The sequence below is a fragment of the Cyprinodon variegatus genome, unplaced genomic scaffold (assembly GCF_000732505.1).
Source record: "Cyprinodon variegatus isolate N-32 unplaced genomic scaffold, C_variegatus-1.0 Scaffold439, whole genome shotgun sequence".
NCBI lineage: Eukaryota > Metazoa > Chordata > Actinopteri > Cyprinodontiformes > Cyprinodontidae > Cyprinodon > Cyprinodon variegatus.
Genome location: NW_015150892.1, coordinates 417,471 through 435,946, shown reverse-complemented (window position 1 = coordinate 435,946; position 18,476 = coordinate 417,471).

Below are 18,476 nucleotides of genomic sequence, written 5' to 3'. Positions count from 1 at the left end.
ACCAAGGCATGAATGCAAGGCAGACGCCCCTTCAATAAGTTGTTGAAAATGATTCCTCATCTCAGAATTACCATCAGGGCTGAAGGCTCTGAAAAATGAGCATGAAGGAGACTACCTGACAAAAGAGCGTTAAAGTTTAGATCACTTATTCATCTTTAGTGTGAAAAGATTTAAAGCAATTCCCTTTTAAAAATACATATAAAAGAGAGAGTTCTCTTTGGTAAAAAGTGGTAGGAATGGAAAATCTGAGAAAAATGGAGTATTAGAATAGGCAAGGTGGACATGTGGATTCTAGCAGGTTTGACAGGAGTTAAACTTGATAACTCAAATAACTGGTTCAGTGTATCTCCTAAACAGCAGCACTTGTGGGGTGTTGTTTTTCTGCATTGTGCAGGACTTAAAGAAAAAGCTGAAAATTCAGCGTTCCCATTGTAGAACTAATGTAAGTTAACTGGGATAAAAAAACATAGCTTTGGTCAGGAGGAGTTTTCTAAAAAAAACACTCATGTGAAGAAATATCAAATGGTTGGTATAAAATCATGTGTTACTCAAACAAAATTCATTTAAAGATTCTGATGTCAATACACTCAAACCATTTGTTATTCTTAGTGCGGCTGTGTGGATGAAGCTAAAGTTGGCTCCAGGATTGTTGCTTCTAATTCAGGAAACGGGTAAAGGACTAGCTAAAGCACGCCTCTTTTCTTACTACATTAAAACATCTTTATGCTAATCTAGTGTAGAAATTACACTACTAATAAGACACCTTATATGGAGCTAAATTGGTTTTAATTTTCACAAATAAACATATGTGATTCATACATGAACAGGACAAGCTCCACACACACTCAGCACGATTCACGCAAGCATACACACACATTCACATATGCACAGCACATGATTCACCGAAGTATTTGTGGTCCAAAAACAATTATAAATTAAATTACAAAGTACCAGTGGTCTTTAAACTTCACTGCATTTGTGTTTGGATTTTTGAGACTCTCATGACGTGCCTAGATACACAAATACATTTTTTTATACAGGGGACGGCTTCAGATTGTGCCAGTAGGCTCAGTAGGTATTTTTTTTATCACCGAGTGAATCCTAATCCTAACCCTAAAGTCATTCCTTTCCCTCGGAATGTGAAAATAATTTCAGTAGTTCTTCATGTGCTGTAAAAATAAATAAATAAAAATGAAAGATGTTGCATGTTTCTCATATTAAACATACTACAAATAAATATCATATCCTGACAACCATCAAACCATGAAGAACCACATCAACCATATAGATCACAAACAAATCGGATATTGTACCTCACTATGAACTAAGATAATATGTCAGATGGAAAACTATTAAATGTTTAAAGGAATAGTGTAGGATTTTTGAAAAGACCCGCCCTCTCCATTAAAAAAAAAGAAGCACATACACAGCCCTGTACCCGCTTTCGAGAGGGAACACCTATTAAGTGCTTGCGAGAGCATGGGAGAGCCCATTTATCCTAATGCTCGCTTTGTTTAAAAGTTCTGTTTTCATCACTTAAACAAGCTTACTTTCCAAAAGAAGATTTGCAATTTTTCCACTATGTCACACTCACCATCGGTAAGTGAAAAAATATATTGGACGGCCTTACGTAAACATATCACCAGAACGATCAGTGTATTCTCATTATCAGTTCGTATGAAATCGTACGAAAAGTTATGCACAGTAATTTCGTACCTTTTTGACGTTTTTTTCGTCGTATTTCGTCGTATTTTTACGTCTTGCCTCAAGACAAGATATCCTTGCGCATGCGCATCTTACGCACCATTCAAATAACATAGAATTTAACATACAATTAACCCTAACCCTAACCCTAAGATACAAAACAGCAAGCAACCTAGTGAGAGACATCAAAAAGTAATTATTGCACTGTTTTTCCCAGTTTTGCGTCCGTCTGCGGTTCTGCTTTTTTCGTCCGTCTGGCTGCGCATGCGCACTGATCTGTTTTTTCGAGGAAAAACGTCAAAAACGTACGAAATACTGTGCATAACTTTTCGTACGATTTCATACGAACTGATAATGAGAATATGTTGGAACGATTGACATCTAGGACAACCCCTTATTTTCATGATCCAACTCCAAAAAAAACATCCTGTACTATACCTTTAAGATGGCATTTTATAATGGCTCCAGACTGTGTTTGGAATGTGTTCTGTCCATATCTGTGCAGAGATGTATCCTAGATTTAAGAAATTACCCATTAACCTAATTTCTATCACAAAATTTTTTGTGTAAGCAAATACTGTAACAAATAAAAGATGTCATAGTTTGGGTTTATGGATACGCCGAGGAGGTAAGATGCAGCCTCGAGAGAGAAGAAAAAATTAAGTACTCTAAGCTTCAAAGGGAGCCGAGTTTGACTGTTCCCATCCTTTTTCACACAGACAGTAGAGACCTGTATTATATTAAATCCCAATCTACCCTTTGTAGTAGTGCATCAGTAAGCTGTAAAGCTCGCCTGGTATTTCCACTTTTATTAGGAAAGAAACATGTTTTTGCCATTTGAAGTGTAGATAAAAATATTTCAACACATGTTCTTTTAAGACAGTATTTTCCCAAGTAGGGGACATATTAAAAAGAAATATAAACCAGCTACATCCGCATCCAGTTGTACTCTTCTCTAATGATCTTGTTCATGTTCTTCTAACACATCAAAGATTTTCAAAAATCCTACTGTGTTGCAATAGCAGAGAGAAAACATATGCAGCTTTGTAAGCAAGTTTGTTAAAATAAAAATAATAGAATGGGCTATAACTGAATGGGGGCTGCATAGTGGAGCACTGGTGCCTTGCAATCAGAGGGTACACGGTTTGATTTCTGGTCTAAGGTCTTTCTGTAGGAAGCTTGCATGTTCTCTCCGCCTTCCTGACACAGTCCAAAAACATCACAGTTAGATTAATTGGGGATTAATTTTCCTTAGGTGTGAGCGTTTGTTAATGGTGGTATGCCTCTGTCTTTGTGTTGCCCTGCGACAGACTGGTAATCTATCAAGGATGTACCCCTCCTTTCGCCCATTGTATGCTGGGGATAGGCAACTACCCTGCTGTGACCCTGTCATGTAAATGGAAGAAGATGGATGGATAGTTGAGTAGAATTTAAATAACATTTTTTGTTTCTCAGTGGGAAAATTTGGGCTTAAGGAAGTTAGAGACATCCTGTTCGTCCGTCGATACAACAAGGACCATCTATTCATCCTATGGTTGGGGAAGTTAGAGTCTATGAGTATGCAGGTGGCTGGTCAGCCCAATCTGTGCACATAAAAGTCTTGGGCAATGTGGACAGGGAATGGTGGCGTCTGGTGCAGGATTGGCATCTCTGATCTTCCTGGCTTGCCTACGCTCTACCGCCACAGTGATTCGCTTTGCCTCGCAAGCTTTGGCACCTTTTTGGACAGGGGCTGCCACATTCCTCTGTCTTGTGCTGCCTGCTCCCATGTGTTGTGGTCGATGTTGAAGGCCTTCAACGAGGCTTTGAGTGTGACAAATTAGACAATAACCAAACTTGTACATGGATGGTTCATATCTGGACACCAGCTATTCATCTGGTAAGTGACATCAATAACTTTACTGATTATAGGCAAAATAATTGGTATTGATCTATCTCTAACCCCAAAAAAGGACAGACAACTGAAAAAAAGAAGACATTTTTTTCATCTGGGGCTGCTATTTTTAATATTCTACAAACTGCAAAGAAGATCTGTTAAGAGCTCTATTAATCTCACTTATTATAATCTATGTTAACAATGTTATATTGGTATAACAGTATTGACAGCATGGCGTGCATAGTTTAATCAACTTACTTGCCAGGCGGCCACAGTGTGCTGGATCATTAAATGCATACTACATTCACTACATCTAACAGGAACATGATAATGATACAGCACACCACTAGCGGCATTCACTCCATTTGATTACAGATGTGGTGCAAAAACTTGACTTCCCACTTAATTTATTTTACCTTCAAACATGCTTTCAATAGGCCAGCATGCATGACAAAATGAACAACAATGTGACAACGGCCACATTGCTTTGTTTTTTGTTTTCTTTTTACATTTCGGGTTCTTAATTTGCTTCAATTATAGCTGAAATTTTGATTTCATTGAAATTCCCCTATGATGGAATGACATGGGTGTGCCGTGCCTTCGCGCATGGACTATTGGGGATAGGCACCACGTCCTGTGATTCTGATGGAAACAATGGAAGGTTTTCTGTTTTAAAACATTTAAGGCAACAGAATTACAAAGTAATTTGTTCTTTATGTTTGTTTGCTGTTAGTTTTATAATGAGATTTGTAACATGTCTATGCTGAACAAAAACAAAAAACTCAAAATTAACATGCATCATGGTGGGGATGTGAGTTTCCCCCTCTAATACACATGTGACTGATTGAGCTTTTTAATTTGGAAGACTTTGCTCAGGTGGTCTGTAAGGGAAGAGAACACAAAACACAGACAGTTAAAAGCCAGACAAACAATCAAAGGGGACAATCGGGGATCATTGTTTAGAGTCTGAAATTATATAATTTTATAAATAATTATTACGATTTAAATTGCTTTTAGAATACGTAGAATATGTCAGCTGCATGATGCATAATGTTAATGATGACCTTGGTGGTAAATATTTTCACTTTGTCTTCCTCAATAATCTAAAAGAGCCAAATTAACACATGTTTTGTCTGGAGTGTGTTTGGATTGCGTATTGCTGCTGTGGTGTAAATCAGCAAGTGGTTAGCTGCCAGTGGGACAGCTTGGAACCACATGAAAAGGACAGGGATCGCTTTTTTTTCTCTCACAACCACATTCACTACTCAGGCGCTTCCCATTGCTTTTCCTCCAGGATCTGGAGGCTGCAGAGTTAAACCTGGAGAAGAAGGTTTTACATATTTGTTACCATAAGGTGCTCCTAGTGTCAATGTTCATGTAGATGGTTTCATATATGTCATAGAAAGCTGCAATGTTCTATTGTATTTTTGTACTGATTTGACATGCATGTTTTGCGTGTGCAATAAAAAAGGAAAAACATGGGCAGAGGTTTTTTCATTGAACATGTAAGGGTGACATTGACTAAGAAGAATAAACATACATCCTTTAGTCATATAAGACAGAACCACAGCCTCGGAGCCAGACTGTCTGAGTAGGCCTACTTTTAGGAAAAGGGAAAGTCTCAGCACGTGCAGAAACAGTTCACTTTACAGGTCAACAAGCCTGAGAGAGAAAAATCTCTGGAAACATGTTAAATAGAAACGGGGAACAGGAACTGCGGCTGTCAAGACACAGCTTTCTCCCAGAGGAGATATTTATACAACACTCCCAAAGCTGTAATCGCGGTCTTTTAACTATGTCTTCGAGTCTGCAGAATGGAAGTGTTTATCCGAACCCTGTGGAGAAATGACAGGAATAGCCGGTAGCAGTATAACATGAAACAGCCCTTCTGCTGGCTAGCTCAACTATGCTCTAGCTATTTTTAATCAGGAAACCTCTGCTTATTTTGGGTTTTTCAGCAGACTATGTCTCTAATCAAAGGGTCCGCATTGGTATATTTTGGAAATGAAATGGGCAATTATAGTACCAACCAGAAAAAAAAAAAAAAAAACACTGTTTCAGAGATCTCAACAAAAAGTCATCCTTTTTTGTTGACAAAGTTGAATTTTTAGCTCAGCTGCTTAGAAAGTGTGCTGACAAAATATTGACATTAGGGATTTATCCTTTCTCCCAAGAAAGAATGAAATTAGACAAAAACGTGAAAAGTCAACATATATTTTATTTTCTTTCTCTCTTGATGAGGTATGGTGCTCTAAAATAATGTTTGATTACATTGTAAGCTGGGTCTCAAAAACATATGCATCAGATAAGTAAATGGTGCAAAATTTTACTTGCAACACCGTAGCAGCTCAGCATTTGGACATTTCACTTATGACTCTTTACCAAGACAATGAATCAGCAAAGGCACTGTTTTGAAATACATATGTTAGCCTCCAGGGGTGCCAGCTTATTGAGCTGGATTACAGTCAGAGAGGGTGCTTTGTCAGCTGTCAAAAACAGCAACTTCCCGAACTAGGAACATCTCTAAAGGACCTGTGATGCCAGCAGTTTTGTTTGACTTTCAAAAATAAATAACATACTGCTTCTCACTCCTTAATTTCCTTGTCCGCCATGTTGTGGTTAATAGTGTAACCAGCAGACTCAATGACATAGTGGAGCCTTTTGCTTGCCATACAAATTCGCCTGCTATTCCAACTGGTTTTGCCCAGCAGCAAAGACAATAATTGCTGAAATACATTTGTGATGTGAACCCTATAGTGGTATAGGGGCCTAGTCACATAGTATGACTTTAAAAATGTCTATGCCACACACTATGGTTGCATTTCAAGACTTTTCAAATACTGTAGATTATGGTGCCCTGTTTGCCTATATCTTTTTAAAGCTGAATGAAAATCATGCATGCAAAGAAGTAATGAACCAAGCAACTCCTAATAGAGCTCTTTGACAAAACAGAAAAGTCAAAGATTTAGCCTCTGCATTACATTGGTAAGGACTCTTAACGCAAAGTGGAAATGAGTCAGCGATGCCATGATAAATGTCACTCAAATAAGATAGCAATAAAGTAGGAGGTAATAAAAAAGTAGTTAACACTTCTTGGAAGAACACCTGACTCAATATGCCATATAGCTCATTATATAGACACAGCCCTGGTTTGATTTGGAGCTTTTCTTGTCCTGGATCGGAGCATGAAGTCAAATGTTTGTTTTTGTTGGTATAATGGCTATGTTAGACTTATGTTGATATGTGGATTTGATTCAATGTTATGGTGCATTCACACTGAATGCAAAACCTGTATAAATTTCGGTAGTTTCTTCATCTTCTGCTTACCTTGACATTCGCCTGACCAGTGAAAGTAATTTGTAGGGAAGATAGGTGAAAACCTCATACATCATTAAGTCTACAGGTTGTTGGTTTCCCCTAAACATCTAGGATGTGGGTTTATGGAGCGACTTGCAGTGCTTTTTTTACTTTTGAAATCTGAGCAAAGCTGTAAGCATCCACCACTTCCAGAGGCTACAGATGGATGACGGTAGCTTTGAGTGCTATTTCCGTCTATCTGTAACTCAGTTCCGTGCCCTGATGTCCCACATTTGGGCACACATCTCGAGGACAACCAATGCAAAGTGAGACAGCATTCTGGAGCTCAAGAGGAGAGGGAAATCAGTGCAAGAACATCGGCAGAGAGGGCACTAGAACTCTAAGCAGCTTTGCCCCCCTCTGGGGGACTTCCGGTGCTAACTCAGGATGAGAGCATAGAGGGACAATGGTATATCGGGCCAGAGCAAGGATAGTCTACAGCTGGCTGGGACTAGATATAAAGATAATTCCAGAGGATCGAAGGAGGACAGCAGTGAATTTGATAAGTTAGCCAAGAAGAAAGAAGGCAGCAGCTGGCTGGTGTCTGTGCTGGAGGTAGGACCACGAACAGTCCCTTAGGGCTAAATTAAAGCAGCTTTTTTGAAAAGCCACCATGAAACCTCTTAAGCGCATTTCCAGCTTCATATTTGGCCAAGATTTTTGCTGTATGTTTGAATAACAAAAAGTTCAAATTTTTTTAAACCCTGTGAATTTTGCTTTGCATACTTTTTCAGGTGCAGAATCAATCACATTTTCACTGACTGAACCAAAATCACAGCATTCATCTCACTTAATGCACCACTTTCACCTTGCTTGTCTTCAGAGTGCTCCAGAACTGCCCTCAACTTAAAAATCACTCGCTCCAGCTGTGGAATTCAGGTTCGGCATAAGGTGCCTTAATGCTACAACTGATAAAACATTGTATTAAATTGTAAAGTTGTTTTTGTCTTCAGAATCACCCATTGGTGAAACTTTGCTTATTGCTCCTTTAAGAATGAGCAGTGGGAGCTGCAAGCTGCTCATTGCCCCCTTTATTTAGTATAGGTTAAATACAATGAGAAAAATATTGTAATGTAAAATTTAAAGGACACTAAAAGAGGAATATGATTACAACTTATGAAAAAAACCTATACTTTTAAATTTGACAATAAGCTTACGATGCTTTGGAATGTCATGTTTTCAGAGTCAAATGCTTTCAAGATAGCCGCTGCTTTTTGTTTCCCCCAGAAATGTTCATGTATCAGTTGTTTTTTGGCATATAACTAAAAATATTAACAAAGCGACTGCTGGCTTATTTTAAAGTACTACACTTAAACACTGTTTTGTTCAAGCAATGCCGTAAGCCAATTTTAGGTGTGCAACACCTGTTAGCAATGATATTCTTTGCAGTTTGTAGAATATTGAAAATAGCATTCCCAGATGAAGTTTTTTTCCCCTTTTTTTCAGTTGTGTGTCATTTTTTGGGGTTATTACTTTGTGTTTTTTTTTTTTTTCCCAAATGCTTGGGAGAAAAAAAAAAAACTAAAAAGAAAACACTAAATAAAGATAGTTACCAACATAGGAAAGCCTTTAGACATCCATGAATCTGAATTCAAAGGCTGAAATAATGAATGGTTAGCTTGAAGAATATGTCTGTTTTAGCATTGTCATACACCTCATAGATACTCCTTTCAGCTGTCAGGTTCTTCTCAGGCTGGATAAAGAGTGGCTGGGTTCATTAATCAAACTTGTTACCTTGTTTTGATATTCAGTCAAATCACATATTTAAGTTTCTGACAGCTCTTCCCATCCCTTATGCACCCAAACATTCGGCAGCCGGTCAGCTGCACCCTGAGAAGCACTAAATTCTGCGACACGGCTGTCACACCAAATTCCTGTTCTTCCCTAAGTCCTGGTTGCTGGGAGCCAACACCAGGAATTTTTTGTAGTGACAAAAGACGATTAGTGGCCTGTTTTGTCAGTATGCTAACATTTGTGAGCCGTATGTGTTGTATGGAAATTTTTGCCATTGAGCTTTGATTGGATTCACAAAGGTTCTGAAAGGTTTTTTTTCCCGCTGTGCTCACAAAGGCTGTTGTTGAGACATTTGTAACCAGAACGAAAACAGTCGTAATCTGACATTAACAGAAAGTGGCTAGAAAATAGCATGAGGACTCATCAACTGAGCAAGAGTAGTTTTTTGTGTGGGCAAAGTCCTGGACATCTTATTTGGACAGATGGAGATTTCCTTTGACTTCTAAGATTATACTATGTTTGGGATTAAGTTTTTTATTTGAACAATTATTCCAAGTGAAATGCATAAATTAACTTTAAGTGCACTAGCAAAGGATGAAGCCCATATTTTCCTCCAACCAACATGGTCAAACTTTACACTTAGGTTTGAATACAAAGATAAACCCCAACTACTATCTTTGGTTTCCCAGCACAGGGCCTGCTTTTAAGGATAGTGAACAACATTGAGGCTTTAGCTTTGAAAAGTCTATTCTAGAGGCTTGATGCTAACCTGCTTTATTTAAAACAAAAATAATGAATATGCTAGTTTGGGTCATTGAATGCTTTCAAGTCCAAACAGTGTTGTTTTTTTAAAAGGTTATGATGACGAAAACATTTAATTGACAAATATTTTCTTTATGAAGATAACGGTATGAAATAAACATGGCTATTAGATGACTAAAAAAATGATGTGAAGTGTGTTAGTTTTTGTTATCGTGAAGAAGACTAGACAAAAATGTTGATCATTTTTTGGACAAACAAAAACAATGAAACTTGTGCCTGTAAGGCATCTTATCTATTAGTTAAAAACTGGAGGATTAACAATGCTGTGCCTGTTTCTGTGCTTATTTTTCCCTATATTCACCACTTAAAGTGATCGGACACCACATGAATAGACTTTAAAGATGATCCATTTAAAAGAAAATGCAATAAATCGTAGTGACAGACAACCGCTAATGTGGGGATAAACGATGAGAGAAAATACCACAGCAGCACATTAAGGCTCTCTGCATTGATATTCCTGCAAATGTAAAATCCTGTTAACTTCAATCTAAAGCTGAGATGGTGGCTACTGAGCCGGGCTTACTCTGTTCGATTTTTTTGCCTTTTTCGGGGCAATGTTTCAGTCATACGAGAATTTTCCGATCAGCCTGATCGTGCGTCCGCCGTCGTGTAGTGTACAGGGGGTAACGAGGGGCGATCAGCCTCTCACGCCCACCTCCCAATCAGGAATCATGAGGTCGGGAGAAAATCCGATGTCCGATCCGATGTTGAGCAGGCGGCAGAGGGTCCCCCCCCACAAAATTTTGTATTTCTTAGACGCAATTTTCTGCATTTTAACCAAATTGTGTCCCGTTTCAGCTCAACACACAACCATACTTTTATTTTATTCTTTGAGTGTGGCTTGTATTTCTTGCAGTATCATCGTTTTCATGCATGTTTGGCATCTTTCTCTCCCTCCCTTTCTCTTCAGACAGGCTAGATAGTTCAAGGAAAAAACAACATAAGAAAAAAGTTTTCCGACTAGCGGTATTCATGTATAGAGTTCTACATATTTGTTTGAATGCACTTGAGCAGGTCAGCTGGACACTTGTAATGAATAATGTTGCAATAGATACTTTGCGTTGGTGTGCATAGGTGCACAGTTTGTAGAACTAGAACTAAATATGAGGACCATCACCAGGTAACCATAACAAACGCTCCAAGAAGAAAGATTACTGAGTGGAGAATGCTTTAGACAGACAATGTCATAAGGGGAAGGTGGATCAAGAACAGTAGAACTCTAAGCTCTAGCTATGAGAGGGAGGGAGAGAGAATCAGGATGCGCAGACATGGATCACACTCGCAACAGTGGAGTTGTTCTGTGCACAAGTGCCACTGAAATTACAGTTTTTTTAGTTATTCGTGAAAATACGGAACAAATAGCATCCCTTATCAGTTCAATACTGGATGCGTAATTGAACTTACAAATACGGGACGATTCTGTATTTCAAGGGATGGGTGGCAACCCTAGAATTAGCTGTCATGGTAACAGAGGCAGAGGAGCAGCACATATTCTTGTTGTCATGCTAAATGGGTAGCTGTCCTATGATATGATGTGTCAATCAATTGATGGTTAATCCTTGCTGTGATTTGTTGAGTTGTTATGATTGGTCTTTATGACTGGTTTTGATAATTTATCAGTGTGATTTGTGAACACCAAGTGTTTTTTTTAACCAAATCTGGACATATGCGAGTTTCTCATATAAAAAAATGTAAGAGTCAGTGAGAGGGAGACTGAAAAAGGGGAGCATGGTGAGGATGGAAAATCACATTTACTTTTTTAAGGAATTCACATTTAATCATCTGATTAAATGTGAATTCCTTAAAAAAAAACAAAAAAAACATTTCTTTCTAAATATAGTAATTTTGGCATTTTATTTAAAAAGAAAGTATAGAGTCAGACTGATCCATGATGCATATTTTCAAATGTAAATGATTTAAAAATATAGAATATATTTTGCCTTAAATCGGTTTATTGACATATATAGAAGGCTTATATTTTATACAGTCAGAGATTAAGTGAATTTTTGAGTTTTTAACGACTAAAACTTGACTATAACCTTGGCATATGAAACATTTACATTGTGACCAAGACTAACGAGCATTTTCGTCCAGAACACTAAGACTGAAGAGAAAGCCTGAAAGGCTGTTAAAAGCAACAGTGCAACTAAATGAAGGATGTCCAGGAACAACCATTCCTGCCATGATCTCTAAACCACTACAGCTGTAGTGTCCATTCCCAGCTTTAAATGAATCATAAAAAGCACAAACATTGTATAACCTTAATGCCAACGGTAAGATAAGTTTATGCCAAAGAGATTTATAACAACTTTATAGGATTTTATTACTTAGAAAACTAGACTTAGAATATTATGGAAAGCTTTGTTCCATTTAGCTTTCTTTTAGTACATGCTATTTCTTGCCTATTAAAATTGTACTTTAAACATATAAACAAAGCCAGTAATTATCCCTTCTATCTATTAGCAATGGAGGACCATTTGATTTTTAAAATTTGCTGCCGAAATTGGTTGTTTTGGGATTTCCTGGCAAAGCAGCGCTATCACAACACTTAGCTTTGAGCCTGAGCAATGAAGCAACATACAATTTGTGGTTAAAGTCACTGGTCGCAATCTGATCCTCTGATATGGTACACAGGAGGGGCAATTAGATGTTATTTTTTGTCCTCTCTTGAAATAAAGCCTCAAGCAAACACATTCGTCTGTCTTCTTCAGACAAACAAAGTACACCCCTATTAGCCTCGACTAGTTCAGACATACAATGGGTCCTACATTTACCAGACCTAGTTTAAAATAAAGTCCAATACCAAATTAAATGTTACAGAATTTTATTTTTGACCTATGCTTGCTATTTTCTAAAGAAATTTTTATTCTAACAAGCAAACTTTATCAGAATATATATTTGATTAAATGAATATAACCAATTTAATTAAAATGATCATATTCCATATTTTATGTTAAACCCAGCTCCCAAATTAAGTCTGAACACTGTGATTCTAACTTTTTTTTTTTGGCTGTTTAGATTACCCTTTGTATTTTATTAGGGGTGTGGTGTCTGGGATTTCTCACTGCAAGCTTTCACCTCTTGGAACACCCTGCAGCTGTGGCATTCAATTATTAGCTAGGCAATTTGTGGCAAAACCAAAGCGAACTGAGCCCAATCACATCTGGCTACTGCAGCCACAGTCTGGTTAAACTGGGCATTTCTGACATTCCGACCACCTCTCGCCACTCAGATTGGAATCTAATTGCATCCAGGCCGCCCTGCAGCCGAAGGGATATTCTCTTCCTTTCATTTAACTGAACCCACCCTGGAGAACAGATGGTTTTTTGTGCGGACACATTCTCAAACATTTACAGGTGCACAAAAATAACCACATGCTCTGCGGAACTACAAGCATATTGTAGTTATTGGGCTAAAAATACTTCTCTTAGATTAGACCTGGACTTTATTGTCAATTTGTATGCACAGAGTGTATACAAAACTAACTTTTGTTTTGTACAGCTCTCCTGACTTTCCCATTTTCTTGGATTGCAAAAAGAAAACAGACCTTTTCAAATAAATGTCCTTTTGTGAAATTACTTTTCTGTTTTAATAAACATTTACAGCACTATTCTAAAAACAACACTTGATTCTCTAACATGTATAATAGTGCTTTATGTCAAAATAGCAAAAGAACAAAATGATGAGAGGATCTGTTGCAGTGCACTGGAGCAAACAGAGGGATAACAACAAGGCTGATGAGGCATGGTGACCCGGGTGAGAGGGCAGTTTTGACTGAAACACATTAACGTCACAGAGACAAAAGCAAGTCAGACGATGACATATCTTTAAATATACTGAGTGAATCAGAGAGAATAACCCATCATTTATATATGTAAAACAAACTATCTCTACTATATTAAGAAGCTGGTATTAACCTGGTTGTTGATTTTACTCAAAGGTATTACAGAGGAATGTTGCAGCATTTGGAAAATACATTTATTTATTTTCTTTTCTATAGGTTTTGGCTACATCCTTAAAAAATGCATTAAGAACCTGGCCAATTCTGTATTTTTTCTAAAGGCAGCCAACCCCTAAATGTTTCTAGCTGATGAATGAGTTCGCTCACCTGAGAGTCTCTTCGAAAATAAACACTTTAAACCTTCCTCTTGTGTTGTTTCTGCATGTGAGAAAAAAAGGATCCCAGTTAAAGTAACTATGTAGTTAGTCAAGTAACTCTGTAGTTACTTCACATGATCCCAAATATAGAAGAATTTCAATCACTTTTCTGCTTACAGAACTTTAAAACACAAGAGGAGGTTCGATTATGATTATATATATTATTACAGCACGGATATATATACTGTATATTCAAACCTGTTTAGGCCTCCTAGAAAATAACCATATGGAACGTGATGTGCTGACATTGATGCAGCTATAAAGACGCAGAGTTTGCTTCAGAAAAAATTTATTTCTAAGAAGATTCCAATGGAAAACTCCACAAGACTAAAACTGATTGCACCTTGTGCAATGCAGAATTCGTTTACTGCAGGAGTTCTTCCAGTCTCAAGTACCACCTAAAGGCAGGTAGGCTATGTAAAGTACTTTAAGATATAATTTTACCACGACACCATAAATATTTACCACAATATTATGTTTGCATCTTGATGAATGCTTTGGTGAATGTGGGTAAAGTGGGACGCTTTTTGAAAATGTAGCTTCTATGGTATTTATTAAGCCTATTTTATTTCTAGGGCTATAGTTTAAAATAATACATTTAAAAAAAAAACCTTGGGATCTTCACATCACAGGAGAATTACAGTGAAAAAATTATGCGGCAGGCTAGTCCATTTTGCTGAAATTTCATTGGAGCAACTCAAAATGGTATTCAGTAATTTGTATGGCCCCCTATGCGCGTGTATGCTTGCCTGACAACGTTGGGGCATGCTCCTAATGAGACGATGGATGGCATCCTGGGGTATCTCCTCCCAGATCTGGACCAGGGCATCACTGAGCTCCTGGACAGTCTGAGGTGCAACCTGGCGGCGTCGGATGGATCAAAACATGATGTCCCAGAGGTGTTCTGTTGGATTTAGGTCAGGCAAGCATGGGAGCAAATTAGTGGTATCAATTCCTTATTCGTCCAGGAACTGCCTGCATACTCTCGCCACATGAGGCCGGGCATTGTTGTGCATACCAGGACCCACTGCACCAGCATAGAGTCTGACAATGGGTGCAAGGAATTCATCTCGATACCTAATGGCAATTAGTGTGCCGTTGTCTAGCCTGTATAGGTCTGTGCGTCCCTCCATGGATATGCCCCCCCAGACCATCACTGACCCACCACCAAACCGGTCATGCTGAATGATGTTACAGGCAGCATAACGTTCTCCATGGCTTCTCCAGACCATTTCACGTCAGTCACATGTGCTCAAGGTGAACCTGCTCTCATCTGTGAAAAGCACAGGGCGCCAGTGGCGGACTTGCTAATTCTGGTGTTCTGTGGCAAATGCCAATCGAGCTCCACACTGCCGGGCAGTGAGCACAGGGCCCACTAGAGGACGTCGGGCCCTCAGGCCACCCTCGTGAAGTCTGTTTCTGATTGTTTTGTTCGAGACATTCACACCAGTGGCCTGCTGGAGTTCATTTTGTAGGGCTCTGGCAGTGCTCCTCCTGCTCCTCCTTGCACAAAGGAGCAGATACCGCTCCTGCTGATATGTTGTAGACCTTCTACAGCCCTGTCCAGCTCTCCTGGAGTAACTGCCTGTCTCCTGGAATCTCCTCCATGCTCTTGAGATTGTGCTGGGAGACATAGCAAACCTTCTGGCAGTGGCACGTATTGATGTGCCATCCTGGAGGAGTTGGACTGCCTGTGCAACCTCTGTAGGGTCCAGGTAGCGCCTCATGCTAACAGTGGTGACAGTGACCCTAGCCAAATGCAAAACTGGTGAAAAAGAGTCAGAAAAGATGAGGAGGGGAAAAAAGTCAGTGGCCTCCACCTATAAAACCCATTCCTGTTTTGATGGTTGTCTCGTTGTTGCCCCTCTAGTGCACCTGTTGTTAATTTTATTAACACCAAAGCAGCTGAAACTGATTAACAACCCCCTCTGCTACTAACCTGACCAAATCAATATCCCAGCAGTTTAATTAACTTGATACCATACTCTGATTACAAAGTGTTCCTTTAATTTTTTTGAGTAGTGTACATGAAATAGGTATGAGGCTCATTTCTGTTTTGGAAAAAAAAAAGTTAAAAGCTACATCAATAGTCTGAGAGATTACTTACTTAAATAGTCAGTAGTTTAAATGTAGTATAATTATGCCTGATGTAACTTTTTGCAAACGGTTTTAATTTTTCAAATAGTCTTTGCTGATGCTATTGCTAAAAACAGTTTACATGTTCTGCAATGGTTTTTGTTATTTATTTTTTATTTTGTTGGAAAAGGTGATTTTTATCTCAGTGGGGACTTTATTTGTTAATGTCAGGTTTGGTGGATTTTGTTGTGAAACCAAATGCAGAGTAGAGGAGGCGGAATGGTTATTGCAGTTTTACCGGTGAAGTAAATGGTACAAAAACACAAATCCAAAAAAAAAAAAACAGGCTGGGAATTAAAGAACCAAAATCTAGAGAACTTCAGGAGAAACATACCTGAAGGAAGAAAGAAAATCCAGCACTGATTAACGGCAGAGGAGGATTATGTAAGGGAGACAGAACAAAGAGTGGAATAAGTAGTTAATTGGGAGCAGGTGCGGACAGAAGCAGCTAGAAAGGACCTAAGGAAAATGGAAAGGGGCCTTAAAGGGACAAAAAAGAGTAATGAAGGAAAACAGTGTTTAACTGTAAATAGAAAATAAATGATAAAACTAAATGACTACAAAATAATGAATGGCAAAGGGGAAAACTAGAGGATAAAGAAGCCATGGAAAACATAACCTAAGAATAAGAGAATGAAAAATAGCAAATAATATATGGAAAAATGCCAAAGAGATAACAAGGAAGAGTAGAACTAAGATATAAATTCTACAATATAGAACAAAATAAAGCTTAACTGTGAAACCAAAAAGTTCATAATGGCAGAGCATAACAGTTATGTGTATATATATATATATCAGTCAAGTGATATGTATGTATTTGGTACATATTCTTTTTGAGGGGTTCCCTTATTTATACAGTATGCACCTCTAAGTCACCCAAAAGATTAATTTTCTTTTAACCCACATTAAGCTTATGAAACAAAGTATTCATGAATTTAAAGAAAAACTTCATTCAACATACCATTCTCAGCTCAGAACAATAACCTACTGATTGTAATGATTTTTTTCCCATTTTAACATTTTTTGTTGTGATTTTTGTCTTTGAATTAAACCTTTAATAATTTAAGCATGATTTATTACTTTTTTGTATGCTAGCAAATAGAAAAGAGTCAAAAATGCAATGCAGATAAATGTCTTCTCTCACCACATTCTCATCTAGGATTGTATCTTGTTAAGTTTTCCTTAAATAATAATAATAAAATTAACCAATCTGGCTGTATGGTCTGCAAAGTGTCTTGAGATGACATTCTTTGTAAATCGGCTCTCTGTGATCAAACTGAATTGATTTGAATTGAAAGGTTAGACACCATCAGGCGAAATATTTAAAATGACACGATTTTATAAGCTCAGGGCATTAAAGCCTGTTTTTGTGGCTACTGCCACTCATGCTGCTGGGTGGGAATAAATGGGAAGGTTTTAGTGCCTTCATGTGGACAGCATCCTAAAACGACTGGATTCCTTAATTGCCATCTTGATAACAACATAAGTACATGGTTAAAAAACCATAAATCTTACACTATAATTACAGAAGCATTTAGGATTTTAAGGAAAGAAAAATATGAAAATACATACAGTGTACCAGTACATGTCCAATACCTTTAATAGGGAGTGGTAAGTTTTTACTGGAGTGGAGCGGTTAGACATCTACTAGTTGAACTGAATTGCGATAGATTCCAGCTAAAACATCTTAGAAAGTGTATCTGAATCCCAGTTATGTCAATACATTGACATCTTCAGTGAAACAATGAATTCTAGTGCCACTTTTTTGATGCCTCAGCTGCCTTACTCACACCACTCCTCCTTGTGGTTACAGGTTTTTGGGAAATCCACGTAATTACGAAGGATGTCCCACTCCTGCAAACAACCTCTAAAGCATCTTTAAAATTAGGGTCACATTTCTTGCTTTTTCATCTGAACTGGTTGATGGCACCAAAGTATACAGAAGATGAAAGACACAGGCCTAGACTGAACTGTAACGTCCCTTCTTACTCGTGGTTGTGACCCTGTCATTTTCAAGTTCTGCCATGCCAACAGGAATGAATTAGGTCACTGTGTCTGTTGTCTGAGACAAAAACAGTATATTTAACCAGGGCTGAAAATCTTTTGGTTTTTTTTTACCGTATATAATTCATAAAATAAGAAGAAAACTTTAACAGAGGAGGAACATAGGCAGTATGTGCACGGACGAAATGTTTTATTACAGAAGTTGGGGGGACGCTAGTATTTTTTCAATATTACTCTAATGTATATGTTTAAATGTGTTTTATAGTAGTTCTTCTGTGTTTGTTTAGTCTTGCATCTCTTTTATCCCTCTCCTGACAAAATATATGGATGCATGACACAAGCAACTGGACAATTTGGGGTGCAACAAACCATTTAGATAAAAAAAACACATAGTTTTACAATTATTATGAGATTGAATATATAAAATCAAATTCATAGATTTATTTTTTTCCTATTTTGATGATAATAATATATAATAATAATACATATTATTTATCTCCACTTTTAATAAACCAAATATACTTTACAAGGTTATAGAAAGCTTTATAATTTGGTCGAGGATCTTGACGTGGATCTGCTGCTTTATGGAGCCAGTGAAGGTGTTTTAGGATGGGTGTTACACAGTTCTTTGAACGTAGTCTGAATGTGGAATGTAATTGCGGGCGGTCTAAACTTAAGGAAGCAG